Source organism: Lontra canadensis, unplaced genomic scaffold (genome assembly GCF_010015895.1).
Source record: "Lontra canadensis isolate GAN:19392208 unplaced genomic scaffold, GSC_riverotter_1.0 scaffold17, whole genome shotgun sequence".
NCBI lineage: Eukaryota > Metazoa > Chordata > Mammalia > Carnivora > Mustelidae > Lontra > Lontra canadensis.
The window spans coordinates 19,450,468-19,470,060 of NW_022631011.1; positions in this window are offsets into that span (position 1 = coordinate 19,450,468).

The following is a 19,593-nucleotide window of genomic DNA, read 5'->3' on the forward strand; positions in this document are numbered from 1 at the left end:
ATTTTTTGTGTCTTGCACATCTCCCAACAGAGAACATTTATGTACTTCTCTTCCTGTCTCCCATCTCTTCTTTATCCATCTCTACCTCAAGAGCTACTCTAAGCTGGCAAAATTTGAAACCGATTATCCTCTAGTAGCAAGAACACAGGTCTCTGGTAGAAGACATGAGAGAGGAACAATGCCAAGGATTTTTTTTTTTTTTTTTTTTTTTTTGTCATGAACCAGAGGGAGGCAAAAACATTTAGTCTGTTTCATTGATGCTTAAGGAGTCATGGATTTAGAGTTGGAAGCACTCTTAACATACATCTTTAACATATTTTAAACTACGGATGTGCTGATTAAGTCCAGTGTATGGGGCTTCATTCCTTCATTCCTTCCATTTTTTAAACCCAAACCGATTTTGCAGTAACTTTCCTCCATTAGTTATAGTGTTCTATTCTGGAGAGACGCAAAGCAATTTGACAATCTCATTGAATATTTGCTAGCTCTTTAGCTATTTGAAAACAGTCTACCTTTCTCCCCTTATCTTTATCTTCTTTGTTTTGAACACAAAATGCTTTCAAATATTTCTATATTGGGATACTCTCCAAAATCGTCAGAATGCTGGGTTCCCTATTCTGGATGCACCCTAAACTGTCAAATTATTGGTTAAAATGTGATGCTTGGAACTGAACAGTTTGTTGTACACAAGTATATTGAGGTTTTTAAAAAACATTGTGAGATGGATACATTAGTAAGTGAAATAAAGTTCATGCCCTCAGGGGTCTAAAGGCAGGATTATTGTTTTCAGCCTGAAGTTTGTTTTCCTTTCTTTTTCTTTTCATGGTTCTTTCCTTTCATTTTTCCTTATACTTAAAAGAATCAAAGACAACACATTTCATATTAAGCTTGTGACCAAGTAAAATGGTAGACATCTCTCATGTAAATTGTTTAAGACAGCAGATCTTTCTATCTTCTATGTGTGTCCTTGGTCTTTTGGACTTAAATAAAAATTTTACACTTATTCTCATTAAATTTCCGCCTGTCTCAGCTATTGGAAGGTTTCTGAATCCACTCAGAAGAGTAGCTAACTTTTTTAGCTTTGTACTTTTTGTCAAATTTGATAGACTTGTTCAATCTAAGTCATTTATAAAAATGTTGAGTAGGATAGAGACCAGCAATTTTCTAAAAATATTCCCCAAAATGGACACAGTAAAATTAGCTCATACTTTTTGGCAGTAATTTGTTAAAACCTAAAAGCCCTAATGGACTTTTTAAGCACTGAAAAAAAAAAAAAAAAAAAAAAAAAAGACCCTGCATCACCACCGTGTTTCTTGTTCTTTTGATTGGCATCATTTACCATGTAAGAGTCAAAATATATTTCTTCAACACCTCAGATTGTGGACATGTGCTTCTGGCCATGAGCAAGTAACAAGAACTGGACTTACCCTCTTACAGTAAATTAGAAAACTATTTACAAAATGTAAAACTGTTTAAAGACATCAGACAACAGACACCACAGGACTGTGATCTTTCAGAGAATGGAAACATGATGTAAATTCTATAATTTCCCCACTTTTGGCTTGGAAACAGTTTCTAAACAAGCACAAGGTGGGGAAACCCAAACTGAGGCTGGTAGTCTTACTGAGTTCAGGAGATGGTGATCAGAGGATGGGAGGGAGGCAGAGATAGTGAAGTTGCATGGCAAAGTTTTAGAAAGGAAAGAGGCACCCAGAACAAGAGTTGTTGAAATTTATAAGGGAGTTTTCCTGAGTCTTTAATGAATACCAAGTTGTACATGCATAAAGTATATCACACAAGGCTGAGCAAAGAGTAAGCAAGAACTTGTAAGCTCAAAAATATCCAGGGTCACACAGTAGAGTCAAATCCCTGGAGTGAAGGCTGCCGTCAGCCAACTCAAAGCTTAAAAACAGACCCTGAGGGGTACCTGAGTGGCTCAGTGGGTTAAAGCCAATGCTTTCGGCTCAGGTAATGATCCCAGGGTCCTGGGATTGAGCCCTACATTGGGATTTCTGCTTGGCAGGGTGCCTGCTTCCCTCTCTCTCTCTCTCTGCCTGCCTCTCTGCCTACTTGTGATCTCTCTGTCAAGTAAATAAATAAAATATTTACAAAACAAACAAACAAACAAAAAAACCAGACCCTGAAGAGACCTGACTGATCTCTAAGTAATAAAACCACTGAAACAAAACCCTATACTCACCAAAGGAACATAATAATACCCAGTACTCAGCAATATGAAAATTAACCATGTCCATCATCCAAAAAAAAAAAAAAAAAAGATATAGCAGGAAGGAATAAAAAAAGTGACCTAAAATGATAAGGAAAAACTAAGGAATTGACAAGAAATGATGGAGAAGATGGTACTAACAGATAAGAATTTTAAAAGAGCTATTATAAAACTATGTTAAACTTTTTAAAGGAAAACACCCAACAGGATGAGGAGAGACATGGAAGATACAATAATACCTAAATGGCACCTCTATAGACAAAAATTGCAACATCAGAAATGAAAGTTTCATTGAATGGGATTACCAGCAAAATGGATACTGTAAAGGAAAAGCAAGTGAACTTGAGAACACAGCAATAGGATACGTCAAGAATGAAGAAAGAGAGAAACCAATTTAAGAAATGAAGAAAATCTCTGACTTGAAGTGCAATATTAAGTGGTTTAATATTTGTGCAATTGGAGCCCCTAGAAGAATGGGGAAGGGTTATCTGAGGAAATAATGCCTGATTTCTTCCTCCCAAATTTGACAAAAACTATAAATTTGTAGATCAAGGAATTCAGTAAATACAACAAAGATAAACACACACACACACACACACACACACACACAATATAGCAAGAAACATCTTAAATTTCCATAAATCAATAAAAAAATCTTAAAAGAAGTCATAGAAAAACTACATATTAAAAACAAAGGACAGGGACACCTGGGTGGCTCAGGGGGTTGGACCTCTGCCTTTGGCTCAAGTCATGGCTCAGAGCCCTGCATCGGGCTCTCTGCTCAGTGGAGACCCTGCTTCCCCCTCTCTTTCTGCCTGCATCTCTGCCTACTTTGATCTCTCTCTCTGTCAAGTAAATAAACAAAATCTTTAAAAAACAACAACAACAAAGGACAAAAACAAAACAAAACAAAAAACAAAGGAAAAAACAAAAAAAATTACAGATTTCTCATAAGAAATACACAAGCTCAAAGCAATGGAATAATATCCTTAAGTTGCTGAAATAAAAAGCAGAACCAGAAACCTATCAATCTAGAATTCTATAGCCAGAGAAAATATCTTTAAAAATGAAAGTGTAAGAAAAACCTTTTCAGATAAACACTGAGGGATTTCATTTCTAACAGTCCACACTTTAAAAAATGTGAATTAGATTTCTTCAGGCAGAATGAAAATATTAACCAGATGGAAAGAGAAATAAGGAAGAGCCCAGAAATGATAAATATGTTGGTAAAGATGAAAGATGTTTTCCATTCATTTTTATATCTCTTTACAGGATAATTGACTATTGAAAGCAAGAATGACAATAGTAATAATGCATCGTGGGGTTAATAAAATATGTGTAAGTAAAATGTATGAAAATAACATAAAGGACATGCGCCGAGAAACGAAAGTAGACTGTTGTAGTTTTCCGACTGTATGGGAAGAAGTATAATAATTATTTGAAGGTAGACTGGGATATATTAAAGATGTTTATTGTGAAGACTAGAGCAATCACTGGAAAAAAAGAGGTACAACTAATAAGCCAACAGTGGAGATGGAATGCATTACTGAAAATATCCTCAATGTAGACTCTCTTACCCCTTTTTTTTTTCAGTCTACACACCTCAGCCCATGTCCATGGATGCATCTCATTCTTATTTCAGTGGAATTGTTCCTTTCGAAGTAAACTTTTGGGGAATAAGAAGTTTCCTATTTGCCTTCTGCCCATTTCCCCTCTCCCTTAGAAGTCCTTTTGGCACACTTCACCTTAAAATTGACACCCGGTACTCACCCTTCCCTCTTCCATCAGCACCCTGTCCAGATTCGTCCTCCCTGCAAGCACAAAAACCCTAGAAATCATTCGTGGAAGTGAAAATGTACTTTTATCTTCAAGTTGCTCCCTTAAACTCGAAGAATGTTTATTGTGAATAAATGCATGCATGCATGAATGAACGAAATCTTGATTGTGTCTTAAGGTACTTGCTACTTTTAAAGAAATATTTGCTCAGACTTCAGGTCCAGCACAAATGTGACCTCTTTTCTCCAACTCTCCCTGGCCCCTACTTCTGGAGGCTATCTTACCTTTTTCTGAACTGCTCTTTGCACTTTGTCTCATAGTTCTGCCTGCACATACCTCATCTCTTTGTTTCCCTTTCAGGTCCTTGAGGGTGGTGCCTATGGTTAGCAATCATCATCATCATCATCATCATCATCATAGATTATTATTCAACTTTTACTGTGTGCAGATCATTCTCCTAAGCCCCTTCCATATACTTCATCACCATCCCACTTGATATATGGGTACTGTCATTCCCATTTTACAGATTAGGAAACTGAGGATTGTTATTTATCCATGATCCTATAGCCAGTAAGAAGTGATGATGAGGTTTGAACCCAGATTTTTCTATCCCTAATTTTTTTCACTTCCTAGTATTTCTGTAGCCTGATAGCTCACACATCTCTGAATTCCTCATAGTGCTTAGAACATAGTAGGCACTTAGTAAATATTTGTTGAACAAATGTTTTCAGTAATGTGTGAGATAAATTGTAACAGGAGACTCTGGCAGGATGCAGCCCTGAGACACAGGGATGCATTAAAAAAAAAAAAAAATAGAATAACAAATACTCTTCAGGCCAGGGGTAGAACAGAAGACATTTTCCAGTCCCCTCCAATCACACATCTGGGGCACAGCCTCTTCTACCTAGACCCAATTCTGAGCCTGCTGTTGGGATGGCTACGTACCATCTGTCTTATAAGGTTATATCTCTTCAGGAATCCTGGAAGTTCTTGCTTTCTAAATCTTATAAACCTCAGGCAGCATGTTAATTATAGCACACAGATTTGTGCTTTTTGAAATCAGCTGTTTTTAAAAACGTGTAAGTTTGGAATAAAAAAAAAAGACCCTGAACATCAGGTCACAGAGATTGTTCCTAATGTAATATAAATGTGATGTGATATAAATGCAGTGTAATGTATCATCATTAGCTGAATGTCAGGGTTGAAAGTAATGAGTCATCCTAAAAAGTCTTTGATTCCACTGAGTACATTTATTTATTCTGCTTAAGAACTCAACTTTGGTATTTAAATGGACACAGTTTATGGATCTATTATTAATGATACTATTAAACTCTTCAAGCTGACCAGATTCAACTTTCTATTTTGATTTGGTTCCTCTTACTTACACTTTATGGATATTATGACCATGTACTTTTTGAATAAGCATTTAGACAATTGCACTGAAAGAGCATCAGAGTTTTCACATATCTTGAAAAGCAAAAATTCAGTTCTTTGTTTCTTCTAAGCAGATGATGCTGCTCAGGGATATATTTATTTAGTCTTTCACCATTTTTAGTATTCAACTCTTGAATCCTAAACTAGCCAGCATTTTGGAAGATTTAAAGTATGGATCATTAATACATTATTATAAAACAATATTTCTATGTTTACTAAAATCACCAAAACTGATAAGTATATCACTGCAAGAATCAAAATTTCCTGTTCCAAATGGTCTTCCAGAGTTGTATAACCTGCACTGAAGTCTTCTATGAATATGAATTATGGGTGATCTTAACAAGACTTCTTTCTCTAATTGGAAAATTTAATTTGATTAAAATGACAATTCTACACATATAGTTTTATTTATTTCCATTTGAAGCTATAAATGGTCTAAAAATGTTTTCAGAATGTTAAATGAGGCCATAATGGGTTTCCTATGGTTGAGTAAGGATGCACAAATTAGTATTATAACATTGCAATTAACATCCATCTTGACTGGGTTAAACTTAGCCAAAATTTTCCTTTTTGCTTTTGAACAATGCAAAAATAATTCTGAGGAAAAGTAGGGCTGGGGAAAAAAAAAGCACCACTGGGAACTAGAGAGATTGCATTGCTCAAGGATTTTTTTTTTTTTTAATATTAAGTCACATGCTCTCCCCAGGGAAATAAAATATACGAAAGAATCTCTTTGCATTTTTTGACCCCAGGTGGAAGCAAGGTCAATATTTCCTGCATATTATACATTTCTTACAATTCCTTCATATTTTCCATAGCTACACATGCCTGGACATATTTCTTTGCAGACCTTGTACACACAGTAGAGTAATTCTGGTTCCCTGCATATTTGTGTATGTAGCTGTATTGGGTAACATTGTTATTCCTTTTTGATTCTGATTTTGGTTATTACTGGAAATAAGCCATAGCCCTTCAATATAATAAAACATCCAACTTATATCCGGCCTCCTTTCATATGTTTAATAATATGTATTCAGTGAAGATGATGACCATGAAAGAAGGACTAAAATATATCAGATAATTTTATTAAATGTGTGGTCAGATTTTACCATAAAGACTACATAATATTTTCCTGTCTCTTGTCTAAGTCCAGTCTCCCTAGCTAATTTACCTTGGATAAGGCCTCTGTTTTCTGATTTGTAAAATGTGGAGGTTCAGCTTCATTATTTCTTAGATATCCTCCATCCCAGATTATGAGATTCATCTTGTTAAAAAGCCACTAACACAGATCTATAGAATAGTTAGGCTTTATAAATCCTCTCTGTTGGCCTTTTGGAATTATGGTAATGGAGAATCGAAATGGTCTCAATGATTCCTTTTAAGGTGTTGTCTTAATATAGGTTTCCAACATACTTTTATTATTGATCTAGTGCTTTTACCATGCAATTTTGCTAACATAAGAAATTTATAAGAGTGATTTGTGATTTACAGAGTGGCCACAAAGTCCCTATGTTTCAGATTGTGTCCTCTACTTATAAGTAAAAATTAAGCTATCAGAGATGGATTTAGATGGATATAAGGAACTACTATCTGGTTTTGCCCATGCTGAGTGCCAGAATTCTGGTATTAATTATCAGGTAGAGTTGGCCTAGTCTGGACATTTGTATTTCTGCAGTCAATTCATTGTAGTAGGATAATGAAAATTTGCTAATAATGAGAACAGAATGATAATATTTGGAATATTATATTTGATGGTATTTGGAATTATACAGCATATTGCAAACCCTTTTGAGAGACAAAATTTCATTTAATCCTCACAGCTATTCAGTGACATTTAAGTATACTCGATCAACATAGCATCTTCTTGGGTGAGAATGAGTTCTCAGCTCAGAGCAACATGATATCCTTTACTTGCTTATTTTGTGTCTTCCAAGGATTTAGTGAATCCTCATAATTTTATAAAGACTATTTTAATATAACCAACACTAAGTTATCTATGCTATGGTGAAATGAATAATAATTATAATAACTCCTTCCGTGTGTATACTGTCTGATAACTTATGAAAACATTTGCAGGTACTTCATTCCACTTTTGCAATATACTTGTTACTTTATTTCATTTTTACAATATCTGTATTGAAAATTAACTTGGGTAAAGAAATCCATGGATGATCAAAGTTACTTTATTAGACATTTCAACCATTTCTCTGAATAAGTTGATAAAAGAATCATCAGATCGTGATGTCTTAATTAGTTTAAAACATGTCGAGTGGTGACAAATGCATGAGAGTGCCGAGGTGAGAGAGACATTTGCCCAAATCCTCAATGTCCTTGGTATCTCGTAGTCCAGGTTTCTTCCACGTGGAATTTACTTCCACATGGCACTGAACTTCTTCCAGTCACCCAGAGTGGTCAGATGGATGTACCAGACCTACGACGGTTGAGTTCTTCCCTTCTTCCTGGAAATGTGGAAGGGGTGTGCAGTTCCTGTTAACTTTTTCAGGATGGAGAAGTTAACAAATATTCATGGAACCACTGGGTCACAGCTTCAAGAGTTGAGAGAGATCTTAGGAGCTGACTAGTTCCAGACACAATCCTATACCATCTCCGGTAATTATATTTGAGAGAAGCTCAGTTCTTCTCAAGGGAGCCAATTATTTTGCTGGGCAGTACTACTTGCTAAACCAACCTGAATCCATTTCCCTTTAATTTAATTGCCGGTATTAGCTCTTCCCGTTGAAGTAGAACCTCTGGTCAGTTTTATGTCCATATGATCGCTTTTCAAATATTTAACCATTGCTATCTGGCCTTCCCTTTCCCGGGGATGGAAATCTCCCAACTTCTTTGGGTCTTCCACTAAGATGATTTTTAGTTCTTTATCCTAATCAGTCTCCTCTGGATGTTCTATACCTTGGGAATGTCCTTCTAGAATCTTAATTCAGCTGTGGTCTGACTGACGAAGTAAACAGTGTGGTATTAATTATCAGGTAGAGTTGGCCTAACATCCCGTAATTGCGTTATAACATTTCTATTAAGGCAAACTAAAATTGAATTAGTTCTTCCAATTTCTCTAACACATTGTTGGTTCATAATGAGCTTATTGTCTAATACAACCTCTAAATCTTTTTCACATGAACCATTTGTTGACAAACGTGGTCTATCTTCATCTTTAATTTAGGAAATTGATTGTTTTAAATCAAGTTCAGGACTTCCAATTTATTGTTTAATCTTAGTTTTTTAACCATTATCATAGCTTATTATTATTTTGTTGTTGTTGTTGTTGTACTTGTTTGCTGTGTTTGGCCTGCACAGAATCCCTTTGGAGAACACTTCTTTCCAGTTCTTGTTCTTGGGCTCTGGGTAGATGTGTCCCCCCAAGCTTGGACAATCAAAACATTTAATCACTGTGGTTGGTTGGTTCAGTGATGGGCAGAAATCCCAAGTCAGGGCAAATTAAGTCTCAAACTTAAGACTTTGTGTGGAACTCTAGGGCAGGAGACATTCTTTCCATTTGGTTGCTGAGCTGGACATGAAGGAGAACATAAACCCAGGGATGCTAATGCTCCTCACTGACTTCATTTGGGAGGGCCTGCCTGAAAATGAAGCAAACAAAGAGCAAAGCAGAGCCATGATGTAGAGCCTGAAGCTTGATTGCGTTATATAAGCAACTGCATCCGAGTATGCCTGAAGTTATTGACCCACTGGGTAATTTGTTTTGTTTTGTTTGTTTGTTTGTTTAATTTAAATTCAATTAGCCAACATATAGTACATCATTAGTTTCAGATATAGAGTTAAATAATTCATCAGTTGCATATAATTTAAACTGGGCTTCTGTCCCTTGCAGTCAAGCATTCTGACACATGTATAGGCTTTGGTGCACGTGCCTAGCTTTGTGTCTTCCTTATCTTGAACAAGTATACTTTCTATGTCTTAACTTTGGGTTCTAATAAAAAGGTTGAGCAGGATGGGATTTGTTTTCCATGCTACCAGTTAATATTTTTTGAAATTCTGATTGTTCAGTTTACCATGAACTAACTTATCTTTTATCTTTGTCCACAATTTCTTTTTTTTTCTGTACAAGGGGAGATGAGAGTTTTTTTTTTTTCCGAGTGCTTTGCTGAAATCCAGAGACTTTATGCCTTTGACATATTTATAATCTATTCTCTGAGCCACTCTATTAATAAGGGTTAAAGTCAGGTTGGTTCAGTACATTCTTGGTGATCCATTCTTGGTTCTAGTGAAACTATATTCTTTCCTCAAAGTTTACAAAGCATACATTTTTAATTCAGGTTAGATTTGCCCAAGATTCCTTTACCATCCAGTGAATTCACTTTTTAACCCCTCTTGTGGCAAATTGCACATTTTCCATCCTCAACCTGTTAGCTTTTCTCCTATTTTTAATAATTCCTCAAAGACGGCTGAGTGGTAACAGCTGAGTATTCTCTGAGCACACTGGATGGAATTTTCAGGACCTGGAAACTTGAACTTCTGTACTTTTTAACTATCTAAACTTTTATGTTCCTTTTTATTACCATTATTCTACTTTTTCCAGGTTGAATATTACATTCTTCTGCGGAGAAGACTAGCAACCTGGAACTTCATAGCTCTCCCCTTCTGTTGAAGTGTTAACCTTACGCCACTTTCCCAGCTGTCACCTTTCTTTCGCTCCTTCCTCTGAGTGCAAACCCAGTTAAGAAAATCTTTTGTTGCTTATTTCCAGATTTATTTTGCAACCTCAACCCACCTTAAGCTAGAGCTCCCTTGTTACCATGGACTGCTTTAATATTACGCCTTGATCAAGAGTCTTGCCATTTATTTCTTTTGATAATACTCTTAAGAAATGTATTTCAGAATTTTCGGTGGAAGTGGGCTGACTTTTTTCTTAGATGTCAACACACATCTTCTATTTATCATTAGCATCACTTATGATAGTTTAGTCCGATTTCATTTTTTAAAATAAGTGTAAGTTTTCCCTTCTGAGCACTGCAGTAGCTGTATAATGGACTTAATGAGGTTAAAAATGGAAAGGCATGAAATAATTAAGTAGCATCAAGGGTCAAATGAACTTATCTGGCAGCATTTTTTTTTTAGTCATTCACACAACTCCCACTTATTAAGCACCCACTATGTGCTTCCTCATAGTAATGCCGATTTGAATTAGTCCCAAATTAGGTACAATATATCCTGATATCTTAATGCTTTAGTCAAGTTGAATGGGTGTGCTCTAACTTCCATTTATTTTTTAGCAGTTTTCATTCATTTTTACAAGTCTTCACTAGATCTATTAAACTTGATCATACTTGAATTGATTTGAGTGTACAGTTAGGATATTTCTGCCACCTCTGTAGAGCTGGATTATTGAGTGGCTCTCTAAACTTGAATGACCAGGCTGTGTCCAAATCCCGCTTCAACTCCCCAAATGCGTGAGGCAGCTGATCCTCAGATCATGATGTAATCAGGATGACATCTCTGGGAGAAACCTTAAACCATCTTGTTCCATTGTCTTGTTCCATGGATGAGAAAACTGAAGGTCTGAGAAGTCAAGTAATTTGTCCAAGAATGTACAACTATGTGAGCAAATTACTAGAGGGGTTAGTACTCCCTCACCGTGTAGGAGGAACATTCAAGCCTCCCACAGACTGTGTTACAAAATGTCACAATTTTTTCAATGTCTACATTATAATAATCAAGCACCCATCCTTTTGGAGTTCAGTTCCTTTAGTGGGTTCATCCCCTGATACATTTTTGGGACTCCCCAGGAGATGCTAACATTCTCCCTCAGTCTGTCATTGCTGATGCACGCCCCTCCCCCTCGGCCAGGGATCCTCCTACAGCCTGCTGTTTCTGCTCCAGCCAGATCACAGTTAGGCCCAGAGGAGGTCACCTCCTGCCTTCTCAGGGTCCCCCGCCTTCCTGAGGCTAGCCCTTGCTCCCTGGTCGTGCTCTGTGTTAGGAATGGGTCTAGCCTTTCCCTTTAAATTTCCCACTGTGACCAGCCAAAGCCATGCTGTAGTGTTTCACGAGATTTTTACTGAAGGCTGAGGATGAGACAGAAATTACAGTGTAGAGAAATTTAAAACTAGATAGTGGGTAAGATCCCTTCCAGGATGCACGAGACTAAGCCCCACTATATACATCCCTTATTGGGGAATACTTTGTCCAGGCTTTTTCTTACCCTCTTTTCTCTGGAGTTCAAGTTCCCAAATTTCTCAAGTTCCTCATTGAGAAAGGGACATTCCCCTCTTTTAAGGTTAACCTTCCCATCTTCCTTTATGTGAAACCACACATTGGTAATGTCTGCTTTCCTGAGGGAAACGCACAGGATCGGGTCTTCCCTTTCCTTCTTCCTACACCATAATTGTCTAATGTTAGTCTCAGGGGACTTATAAGATGCCACGGGAAATTGCAGTGTATGCTGGACAGTATCATCTCCAAGTGTTTACCATTTTTAAACAGCAGATTTTTAGAACATTTATTCTTAAGGATTTAAAAAGTTATAAAGGCCTACTTCTGTCAATGTTACATTATTAGATTAAATATTTCTAACCACAGTAACAACAAAATAGAGGGCAACCAGTCGTACAGAGAAATGCCGATTTGATAAGAATATTCTTTAGAGGGGCGCCTGGGTGGCTCAGTCGTTAGGCGTCTGCCTTTGCCTCAGGTCATGATCCCCAGGTCCTGGGATTGAGCCCTGCATCGGGCTCCCTGCTCAGCAGGGACTCTGCTTCTCCCTCTCCCACTTTCCCTGCTGTGTTCCCTCTCTCGTTGTGTCTCTCTCTGTCAAATAAACAAATAAAATCTTAAGAAAAAAAGAGAATATTCTTTAGATAAAATTATAAATAAAAGAGATGGAATATTTTTAAAAATGTAGACACATTTTATACTGTTACTATGACATGTGTTTAGTCTATGATGGATACTAGTAATGTCAGATGCTTATTAGTGAGTTTCTATTGGGTGCTAGTTTTGTACTAAGCGTCTTACATATGCACGTTTCATATAATACAAGAATCCTTTGGAATGCAGGGATCAATAGCTATGCTTAAAAGATGAGGAGATTAAAGTTCAGAGATGCTAAGTGACTTGTGAGAGGCCACACAGCCAGTAAATAGTGGAGCCAGGTTGTGGAAATAGGTCTGGTTGTACCACAGCTCAGGCAATTTCTGAATATTATTCACTACACTTATAATCCAGTCATCATGACAATCTAGGCAGCTGTCTTCTTTAAGATCCTTTCTTTCCAGCGTTCTCCTGAGCAGGTGAATGTCGTTCTTTCAAATTGAGATGTGCCATAAGTGTAAAAGATATACTTGCTGTCTAACACTTAGTATAAGAGTATGGAACATTAAAAAAAAGGAAGAATTTTTTAATATTGATTGCATTTAAAAATGATAATAGTTTGGGCCTATGGATTAATAGCATGTATTATAAAAATTAATTCCAGCTATTACTTTTCATCATTTTTCTTAGGAGGTGCCTGGGTGGCTCAGTGGGTTATAGCCTCTGCCTTCAGCTCAGGTCATGATCTCAGGGTCCTGGGATCAAGCCCCACATCGGGTTCTCTGCTCAGCAGCGAGCCTGCTTCCCCCTCTCTCTCTGCCTGCCTCTCTGCCTACTTGTGATCTCTTCCTGTCAAAAAAATAAATAAAATCTTTAAAAAATTTTTTTTTATTTAGGGGGCACCTGGGTGGCTCAGTTGGTTAAGTGACTGCCTTCAGCTCAGGTTATGATCCTGGAGTCCCAAGTTCAAGTCCTGCATCAGGCTCCCTGCTCTGTGGGGAGTTTGCTTCTCCCTCTGACCCTACCCCCTCTCATGCTCTCTCTCTTACTTTCTCTCAAATAAATAAATAAAATCTTTTTAAAAAGACAAAAAATTTTATTTATTTAGCGTGAGAGAGAGTGAATGAGTGTGAGTGGGGGGAGGGGCAGAGGGAGAGAAAGAGAATGTCAAGCCGACTCCATGCCCAATGTGGGGCTTGATCTCATGACCCTGAGATCATTTACTGAGCTAAAATCAAGAGTTCAGGTATTTAACACTGAGCCACTGAGGTGTGCCCCTCATCATTTTTAATGTGGCACCTAAAAATTTAAAATTGCACGATGGGTTCATACCATATTTTTGTTGAACAACACTGATCTAGAGGATTTAGCTGGCTGAAGCTTGTGTGGTGATGTGACAGAGTTTTTCTTTTTTCAGTTAACAATTTTTAGAGACAATTTTTGATGACTATAACAATATACCTACAATTGCATATCCTTACTTTAAAAGCAAGAGCTTTTTTGTTGTAGGACTTGAATTTTTGCGTTATGGGCATGTGCTCACCTTGTCTGTTGCAGATGGCTCTCTTGGTGAAAGAAGCTTCCTGGTAAATGGGAAACTAAGATATACACTGTGAAAGACAATGTCATGGCCATTGGTTTAGAGTGAACAATGGGTTCTAGCAAGTGCACGGCCAGAATGATTGATCACTAAAATCTGGAGGATTGGAGAAGGGGAGTGCTCATTGGATTTGCTTTGCCTTCTATTTGCTGTCTTTCCCTGAACTAAGAGAGGAGATGGCCCTTGAGATATTGGCATCTAGACTACTATCAGCATAGTACTTTTTTTTTTTTTTTTTTTTTAAGGTGTAACTATATCATTGCTGGGATCTGAGAAACATTTGGGGCCTTTGGCCCCAGGAACGTTTCAAGCTTCCTGTACATTCTAGAGGGTGGAGGCTATCAAGTCAACCCTGACTACACATGAGAATGAGCCTTTAAAACACATGGTAGCTTCACCTCCACTACCCCCTCCCCCATACCTCAGCTCCACAGACCATGGCAGTTGTCACCATGGCCTTTCTGACCAGACCCTGAAATAAAACTATTGTTTTTCATGATTTCAAGATAAGCTGAAGAGACTTTGTTTTGCTGAGATGCCCTTGACCCTGAGAAGATTGGGAAGTTGTGGGATACTATGCAGATTCGGCTGAAATCAACCTCTCTAGAGTGATCAAAGCCACCCAAGGAACAGTTTTAGAGTATTAGTTGAGAACTGTGGTTAAGAAAGATAACCCCATCCAACACTTCCCTCTTTCCCCAGTCTAGGGAAGGCATGCATGGGTCTGAGTCTTAGGAGCATTTTCTTGACTTCAAATTAAGTTGGCATTTATTTAACCAAGAGTTACCAACACCTGCCCAGCAGCCCAATGCCTAGTCCAGCCTGGCCATTGTCAGCAGTGACTTTCCAAGGAAGAGGATGGTAGCCCACACAGCTCATCAGATTCCACTGAATAAAAGTTCAAAGAATTTCTTATTTTTTCTTTCTTTCTTTTCTTTCTTTCTTTTTTTTTTTTTTTCATTCTCATACCCTGGTCTGCAAAACCTTGCACAGCTTTTTCTTGTTCCAGTCACTGCTCAAGCATGTAATAAGTTGAGTTCCAATGAATTGGAACCTCCTGTTTTAGGTGATGTTTCAGCGAGTTGCTTTTCAGCTGGAGCTGGGTCAGGAATATTTTTTTCCTCAAACATTGACAGAATGGCTGAAGCGTTCAGATTTTCTGTGTCATCACCAGGATGTTTCTAACTGTTCGTGTTATGAGGCAGAAAATCATTTTTGAGGACGTCTAAGGAACAAGGGCAGCACAGCCTACAATGGCCATGTTGCACAGTGCAGGCTGCGTTCTGTGAGTGTGCTGAGGCGAGAGAGTGGAGGAGAAGGAGATGTGAGAACATAAGGGAAACCACTCAACAGGGTTCCTGTTTCCTCCATGCGCCAGTGGTTGCCTGTGAATTCTAATGAAGTTGTCTCTCTCTAGCAGGTAAAAGTGCCTACAGTAATATCATGAGTTGCTAGCAGAAATGAATTCTCTTTTTTTTGTTTGTTTTTTTGTCTTTTGTTTTTTTCAGAAATGAATTCTGACCCGTCTCTGAGAGGTTTTGTTTTCCTCACAGATGTTTCTATACTGACCACCTTCATCCATTGGGGTGGCGTAACAAAATACCAGAGACTGGGTGGCTGATAAACCACAGAAATATGTTTACAGTTCTAGAGGCTGGCAAGTCTAAGGTCAAGGCACTGGCAGATTCAGTCTTGTGAGAACCTGCCTTGTGGTCCATAAATGGGCCTTGTTTTCACTGGGTCCTCATGTGGCCTAAAGGGAAAAGGGAGTTCTCTGGAGCCTCTTTTAATAAGGGCCCCAATCTCATTTGTGAAGGCTCCAACTTCATGACTGATCTCGTCCCAAAGGACCTACCTCCAACTACCATCACCTTGGAGATTAGGAGTTCAACTTGGGAATTTGGGGGGAACACAAATGTTCAGACCACAGCACTGACTACTGCATCATTTGGTTCTGTTGATATAATTTATCCAAGCTACTACCTCTTCAAAAAGAAGTCACCAGATTCAAGCAGAGTTATTTATCACTTTGACAAGGGCAGTATGTTCCATCTAATCTGCTCATTGATTTTTTTTTTCCTAAAAAAAATGTTTCAGTGAAGGCATTCAAAAGACCTTTACTCTGTGGCTACACGATCTAGATACAAAGGTTGGAGCCGGGGGTCCTAAGGCACAAGTTCGAGTAAAGAGTGTGGGGCACAGAGAGCAAAATGGGAATGGAGAGAAAAGGGGTAGAGGGGACAGGAGCAATTCAAGTGTGAAAGCCAGATTGGGTCAGCGGCCTGGAGAAAGGCGTACATCAAAGAGAGGCCATAGAAAAGGATGAGAGGAGGAGAGGAGATAAGGAAAAAGGAAGGGGAAAAAAAGTGGAGGAAAAGTAATAAGCAGAAATAATGAAAGGGCAAATAAAGCCCCTGGTGAGGCATTAGGATCTCCGGCTGTTGGCTGTTGACTGGATCTTTCCATCCCACAGAGAAGTCTTCTTATGCACTCTGCCTGTCAGCTGTAGGGTCTGAACCTGGACCACATAGCCAGGCCCTGGCTGCTTTGAGGCCAGCTCGCGTGCTCCTGGAGACCACTGGCATGCGTTCATGAATCTGAATGTTCCTACCTTTGGAATTTTAGAGGAACCCTCCTTCAGACACAGTTCTTTCATGGCCAGGGCCAGCGGCACAGAAGGACCTCAGCTAGCTCAAGCCTCCCATGCGTGGATAAGTTGTTCACTGCCCCCCAGCTGGTTCCCTTGACTCCTGAGCACAGCTGTTGAGACAACAGATTACAATTCACTCTGAGGGCTTCATATCTGTGACCCAGTTAGGTAGCTGGGTCTACCTTAGTCTACCCTGAGACAGCTGCCACTTCTATGGCCACATCTGAAAGAAGTTGGTATGGCTAGTCTTTTCTCAGTTGCAGAGAATTGTCTTCTCATCTACACGGATGAAAACGCACCCCAGCTCACCAGCCCCAGTCCCAACACCTGGAAAACCACATGGAAGGTATTGCCCCTGGTATCCTAGAGTGTCGGTAGAACACATTGGGCTATATAGGCTGTGCGTTTGTGTATGTGTGCATATGCATGCAGGAAGGCATGCATTTCTCCAACAACAAAATCTTCCTGCACAACTCCACATTGACTTATCTGCAAGGGGACAATGGCCTCTGACCAGTTGACTTCAGTGAACCTGTAGCAACAGTCATTGCCGTGCTTCCCATTGTTCTTTGCTCCCGAATAAGTGGTGAAAAGGCTGAATTCCAAGCTAATCTTGGATGAGTTCTGATTTCCCTCCATTGCTCCTTTGCTGACCAGCTGCTACAGCCATGCCCCTGATGTCTGGTTTTCTGGGGTTTTCAGCAGGGTAGAAATTGTGCTAACAGTAGTGTTTGCTGACTTCACACCAGTACCGCTCCAGGTCAACCAGCAATGATCAGATTCCGCAGGAATGACAACTGATGGCTGTTGTAGGCAGAAATCTAAGAGGACCCTCAATGGCCCATGCCCTTGAGTATGAGCAGGACCTATGACTTGCTTCTAACTAAGATAATATAGCAGAAGTGATGGGACAGTGCTGTCATGACTAAGTTGCTTTCAATTGCAGAGGTGAAGGTATTCTGCCAATGTAATTAAACTCTCTATGCAGCTTTTTAAAGGGGGATTTATCCTGGGTGGGCCTGACCTAATCAGGCAAGCCCTTGGAAAGAAGATCTAGAGGTCATAGATGGAAGAAATGAGTCTCCCTCCTCCTGGCCTTGAAGACGTAAGCCACCTTGAGTTCTCCAGCTTTAAGACAACAAATTTTTAACTAGCACTTGAGCTTGGAAGGAGCCCCTGACCCTCAGATGAGATGGCAGTTCTGGCTGAAATTTTAATTGCAACCTTGCACAGAGAACCCACAACCCAGGAGTCACACCCAGCCTCCTGACCCACGAAAGCTGTGCGAAAATAAGTGTGTGTTGTTTTGAGCCAGTAGGTTTCAGGTAATTTGTTACACAGCAATAGAAAATGAATATAGCATTTCCTAAGGAAGATAGCAAAGGTCTCCTTAGACTAACATGTAAAGTCAGTAACTACTGTTTGTGACTAAGAATAATATACTGAGCACTTACTCATCAGATACTGCGTTCGGGGCTTTGTGTATATTATCTCCAATTCTCACGAACACTCAGCAAGGCAGAGCTTATTTTATAGGTGAAGAAATGGAGACTTAGCAATATTCATCAATTTCTCCAAAATGGAGCAGTCATGGTTCAGACACAGCTTTCTCTGGCTGAGAAGCCTGAGCTTTCCCCTGCACACCACACTACACCACCCAGACACCACAAATACTTATTTTTTAAAGAGTAGTCATTTATTTGAGAGAGAGAGAGCGGAGAGTCTGAGGGAGGGGCAAAGGGTAATGGGGAAGCAGACTCCCCACTGAGCAGGGGGCCTGACGCGGGGCTTGATCTTAGGACCCTGGAACCATGACCAGAGCTGAAGGCAGACGTTTAACTGACTGAGCCAGCCAGGCGCTCCACAAATACCCGTTGGATATCTGTGGTGTGCCCGCCACTGTTGTTTTGCTGGCACTACAGTGAGAGACGACAAGAGCTGGAGCTGCCCGCTGCTTTGTGGAGAGCCCCCGTGGAGGTGGGCAGGGGCAGGAGAGCACTCTGGGAGTTTCTGCAGGGATCCCGTCCAGGTGGGAGAAGGTGGTGGCTGACTCGGGTGTGCTCCTTGGCGGTGGGTGCGGAACTACTCGCGAAGGCCTGATGTGGTGTCACAGACTGGTGTTGCTGTTAGAGCTGTGACTTCTGGATGAGAGGACAGGGGTCAGGGTTGACATCCAAACAGATGCAGTCCCCTCACCCTTACTCACACACACGAGTGTCCTGTCCACCCGGAGACCAAGTGCACAGGCAGGGCTCAACAGCTCCTGGTCTCCAGGCATTTGCTTGGTGGGAACTGTTTACGAACCTGAAATCCAGTTTGGACTGAAGCAGTTTCCCCAGAAGCAGAAATCGAGGTGCAGGTTTCTATTCCAACAACTGAACAACCGTGCGATACCCTGCTACCTTCAGCAGCGGAAAATATAAAAATGAATATTTAATAAAAACACGAAACCACAGTGATCCCACTCCATGCCAGGGCAACGAGGTTCCAGATTTCTACTAGGACTTCCCATGTTTGGTGGGAATACCACGAAAGGAAAGAGGGGCCCAGGATGAAGCTTCAACAAAGGGCTCATTATCCTTTGGTTCTTCATTTTTAACTAAACATGGCCAAGCTGTCGTCTTTAGCGCTGATCCTATGGTCCTTTACCATCCCTTTGTAGCCCAGATATTCTGTTGCAGAAATGCCACCTTATCGTCACACTAAAGGAGAGGGTTCCCTAATTTTGGAACCATGTGGAGTATGCGGGTGGACCACAAAGGTTGTGTGATCCCCGCATTTGGTGGTCCCACCCACGTCTCTCCTGGAACGCCTCCTGTCCCGGGAAGTTTCTCTCTTCTGTGGTCTCACTTCTGTTTGTGTCGGTTTTAGCTGTGACAGAGTGCTTCCTTATTGCCCACCTGCCGTTCTGTGATTGCCACCCGTTCCTCCTGCTTCTTTCTTCGCAAGACAATCCTTACAAACTAAAGAGTAGAAAAACAATACCATTTTGGCTCTCACGTTTGATTCCAGTTTTTTGTTTACAAACCAGGAAACCTTTGAAAGCGTGTGGAAGAGGAATGATTAAGGTCGGTGTTAAATGCTTAAGTTCCCCAATTGCCTTAGAAGTCTCCTCAAATTAAA